Source organism: Anas platyrhynchos, chromosome Z, assembly GCF_047663525.1.
Source record: "Anas platyrhynchos isolate ZD024472 breed Pekin duck chromosome Z, IASCAAS_PekinDuck_T2T, whole genome shotgun sequence".
Taxonomy (NCBI): domain Eukaryota; kingdom Metazoa; phylum Chordata; class Aves; order Anseriformes; family Anatidae; genus Anas; species Anas platyrhynchos.
Window position 1 is genome coordinate 81,812,501 of NC_092621.1, and position 5,432 is coordinate 81,817,932.

Genomic DNA, 5,432 nt, shown 5'->3' on the forward strand with positions numbered 1-5,432 from the left:
TCCCAATATCACTGGAATTCTAGACATCCCCAGGAATACATCTTTAATTAAAAGTTAAATTATACTGTCCTTATTCTGAAAGCTTAGATCACTGTAAAATACAACATTACATTTTTCTTAAGTGGTGTGTGAATTTGTTACTCACAAAATGTGCCAGATTGACAGTCCTCAACCTTCTTGTATCCACAGAATGGATGGAACAGTAACATAATCTCCTGAATGTTTTCTGGCATTGGTGGAAATAATTTCACTTGGCTTCTAATTTTGGTAGAAATAAAGTCAGTCCTCACAGCAGGAAATGAACTTTCATAAGAGAAATCCTCCAGAAATGCTACTGAAAGATATTTATTTTAGTGACTGTGAGACAGGTACTAAAAGTATCTTGAGAAGGACAGGAAAAATAAGCACCCAAGTTCTCTGAATATATCTGAAAGGTGTAAAATCACTACATATCTGTTTTAAATTTCTGGTGTGAATTTTCCCACAGCGAGAGAATGCCTGGCTGGTATAGAATTGGTATATCCCATGTCTATTCCCATCCTATGGATCCTAATATGCAGTGTGAATTATGAGTAACAAAGAATATAGCTATTCTCCATTGTAATTTATGAGTAAATTACAATCCTGCAGAGAAATTATATTTTTTATTTATTTTCAAACAGACCAACACTCCTCTGTATTGCCTTTCAGTGTCAAATAACTGGCCTGAAAATCACTTCTGCTGGAGAATTAGTAGTGACTAAGTCCCTGGTAACTTTTTCTTGAGAATCAGGAGCAACCGAAACGTGCAGAATATTCAGATGTGAATTCTTGAAGTTGAAGCTGCCCTGATTAATTTAAACTGGAAAAGACCAACCAGGCAGGTAACAAAAATGCAGTTGAACCTAGGTAAGATGTGATGCTGAGTATGATCTTTAGAGCCCCCATCTGACAGAACAGATTTAGCAACAGCCACACTGTGCCACCATACTCTGAGTGTTTCACCACAAGACTGCCCATGGTACCATTCTGAGGGCAAATCAGTTGTAGTGAATATCCACGAGAACCCCATTACCAGAGGGAAATGATTTTAACGCAAGCTAATGGAAACCACATTACAAGAGTAAATTATTTTACTGTGAGCCTATGAAAACCACATTACAATGGTCAAACAATATCATTTCAAGTCCACTGAGACCACATTAATAAAGCCATTATCAAAGTAAAACAATTTCAAATGAACACTATGGGGATTCAGTTTTAAATGGCAACATGATTTCAATGCATGTTGAAAAAGGCCCCTTGAATGTTATTATGGTGTACAGTCAAATGTACAATAAAAGTTATGGGGGGCTAACTACACTATTATTAAAAAGAAAAAAAAAAAAAAAGAAAAAAGAAAAAGAAAAAAAAAAGTATAGCTTTTTCCAAAATCTACTAATTAGACCAATAGTTTGTTATTAATTAGCAGTCATGTTCTGTTTATTGTTTCCTTTCTAATGCACAACATGAGTTTGTTAGAAAGCAGTATTTGCAAAATTCATTCTAAAACATTTTAAAAAGTCATTAGACCAACAGTCCAAAAGACAGTAACCTCATTCATCTATTTGTGACAAAAAAGTTAAATATTACATAATGAAAATGTTGCAGAAAACCCTTCTCTTTTTGCAAAGAGCAATAACTATTAGGTGCCATGTGCTATGAAGACCACAAGAGTCATGCCTGAATTCATCTGCCTCAGTGCCTCATTGGAAACTGAGAAGGTGCACATATATGTATATCAAGCTAGTGTGATATCTATCACTATTAGATGTGCATAATAGTGCATGCATTTTTACATGCATTTTTAAAGAGTCAATTTCGCCTTTCTCCTTTGAGATATTCTGCCAGTATCCTTTGTGTTCACTACTGCTTTAGGAAAAATATTTTTTACTGTCAAAAGCTGAGAGAGGAAAGTGAGAAAAGATTTCTTTTTTCTTCTTCTTCCATTTCTTTTTAATTTCTTCTTCCATTTCTTTCTCTTTCTTTCTTTCTTCCTTTCTTTCTTTCTTTCTTTCTTTCTTTCTTTCTTTCTTTCTTTCTTTCTTTCTTTCTTTCTTTCTTTCTTTCTTTCTTTCTTTCTTTCTTTCTTTCTCTCTCTCTCTCTCTCTCTCTCTCTTTTTTTTTTTTGGGGGGGGCTTGTTTGTTTTCACAGAATCACAGAATCACAGAATTTCTAGGTTGGAAGAGACCTCAAGATCGAGTCCAACCTCTAACCTAACACTAACAGTCCCCACTAAACCATATCCCTAAGCTCTACATCTAAACGTCTTTTGAAGACTTCCAGGGATGGTGACTCCACCACCTCCCTGGGCAGCCTGTTCCAGTGCCTAACAACCCTTTCAGTAAAGAAGTTCTTCCTAACATCCAACCTAAAACTCCCCTGGCGCAACTTTAGCCCATTCCCCCTCATCCTGTCACCAGGCACGTGGGAGAACAGGCCAACCCCCACCTCGCTACAGCCTCCTTTAAGGTATCTGTATATTTTGTTTTGTTTTTGTATAGCACTCATGAAGCTTGGAGTAAAAGATGGTCATTCTCTTTCAGTCTCAGCAAATCTTAACTGCTCGGCTGCAAAGGCAAGGAGCTTTTGCAGACTGAGTCTGATCTCACTAGAATAATCTATGTCTAAGACTAAGAATGTCCCCAGAAATGTGCCCATTGAATCTCACAAGCACTAGCTGTTGTTAAACTTGGCTTCTTGGAAGAAAGTATCATAGATTAATATATGACTCTGTGCATGCCAGACTGGTCCCTGTACACTGAGCATGTTCTACCCTACAAGATAGGCTGCATCAGTTGAAACTGAAAAAAATCCTTGCTTATGTAACTCTTATATCCCAAGTTATCTACTGAGATCACTTCCAGTCTTTCACTTTCTTTACCATCGGGCTTAGTGGGTATCAGCTCAGCACCTCAGCTCTTCCTACCATACTCAAACTTTCAGCAAGCAAAACCACAGAAAAAAATAAGCATGAGGAGAACTCTGTCTTAAATCACATACACGTGAACTTTAAGGAGGTTTTGATAGTGGGGTAGAAAAATTCAGTCAGTAATTTCAGCAACTCATAGAAAGATAGTTTCAGATGCCAAAATCCCGTTCTAGCCATACTTGATTTCTGATTTCCTGTTCCTGATTCCTGTACCTACCGTATAGAGAAATACTTTTTAATCAGTGATTAATTTCAATGCATAACTTTGCATTGCAATGCATAACTTCGGCACTGGAGTATGGCGATGTTATAAGATGGCAATAATGGTAGTATCCCCTCTGGCATAAAAGACCAAAAAGTCTAGTACCATGTTGACTTTCGAGATCACTCTCATGAATTAGTAAAAAGCTAACTATTAAAAAAGTTTCTTTGTTCAGACGAGAAATCAAATCAAGACCCCTAATGCATCTGTGGTTGTCAAGATGAAGTTAAAGATCTTTCAAAAAAGCTATTTTAATAATACTGTCAGAGCCAGCATACTGAATTCCTAGGTTGCAACTGTGGTCTTTGAGCTGTTCATTAAGTCATTAAGTTCAGTTAGGAAAAAAAAAAAAAAAAAGGGGGGGGGGGGGGGGGGACACACCAAAAATGTCCCCTGACATTTCTGAATGGTATATCACTGATGGCCAGGATTAAAAAAATATATATAAAAAAAATTAAAAATTCAAATAAAATAAAGTATAGCATAAATACAACATAAAACTACCCCTAATGACCACTGAAATTGTCACAGAACTATAAAACTGCTATTATGAGATTTGGTGAAACTCACCTCAGTTTTGTTTGTCCCTAGGAGTATATAGATACCCAAGTTAATTCTAAACTTTGTCAGCTCTCCATTATGACTTACTGACTTTAGAAAATGGATGTGCAATAAATATTTTTAAAATATCTCAAGTTACAGGGAGCTAAATCTGTCATCTAAATATAAACATTTTTCTAAACTACATGCACTCTAGTGATTGGAGATGTATTTTTTTCTGAATGAATTACATCAGAGTAATTCAAATAAACATAATATTACATAGTATTTGTAAAAATTAATAAGGGTCTTGGCCTTTTTGTAATTGACCATGTATGATTCATTAGGAGAAGGCACACCTCTGTCAGTGGCCAGATTTAAGTCAGCAATGTTGCTCATTTTCTGCCTTACCCTTAATGATATTTTAATGCCACTTTTGTCTTCATCTATAACACTGCTGCTAAGTAGGTCTGATTCTCTGGAAAAATAATAGTTTTTCAAATTCAGCATTTTCCTGCTGATTTGCCAGCTGTTTCAATAAACCCCTCAAACTTACTCACTCATAAATTTGAGTGCTGTCCACAGCAATGATATTCTTCATTTGGATTCCGTTGATCTCAAATTGAAAAGCTCTTTAGTAAGAACATAGGGTAGTTGGTTGTTTGTTTGTTTGTTTTTGTATTTTTCAAGTAATCTCAAGAAAATGAACACTGCACACTTACTAAGCCAACCTAAATACTTTTAACAAAGAATCAGCACCTCTGCTTGCATTTCTCCTTTTCTGTGACTGCTACTGATATTAATTAACAGAAAAATAATATTATTTCATTTAAAAGTAATATTAAGGTCATGTGTTTGAGCACATATTTTTAACGGTTTCTTTGCTGGGCAGAGGTGAGGATTTCACATGCAGACACAAAAATCCTAATCACAGCATAAAGAAAACTACTAAAGCAGAGATATGACTTCTCAAAGTTATTTTGTAATAGAGAAAACATGAAAGAAACACAAATGACAGCCTTACTAAGAGTGCAGGTATAACACAGGAATGAGTTTTCATCCTTATATCATTTTCATGGAAGTCTTACCTTAATTGAGTATTCATCTTTTCATTATTTCAATTATTGAAAGAAACAAGAAATTGAAGCTAGTAACAAAAATAAGATGCAGCTATAATAACTTCAGTAAGACAAGAGTATTAGTAGTGAATTTATATTTAGAACCAGTTGCTTTTACCCCCAGAAAATTAGCAACTGTTGAATTGTTACTGAAATAGATGTCTTTAAAACAAAGTTGACTCATTCAGTGTTTCTAATAATTAAAATAACTAAATAAATAAAGGCCTTACTAATACAATGAAATATTGTGGATTCATTCTGCAGAATTTTGTACTTGTGTAATCCTGAGCAAGTGTATATAGCGTTTGTTTGTTTGTTTGTTTGTTTGGGGGAGGGTAAAGGAGGGGGGGCATTTATGCAAAGATGGCCCAGAAGCTTAATGGTAGTATATAAACCTTGCAATAACTACTGCAGCTTCAAAAAATACCAAAGTGCTAGAACTTCAGCACTGAAAACACTGCTGTCTGAAACAGAAGGCACTCCTGTTGTACTTTCTAAGATCATTATAGGAAACACACACAGTAAACCAGAAGTACAACAAAATTAGTCCAGAATTAGTAG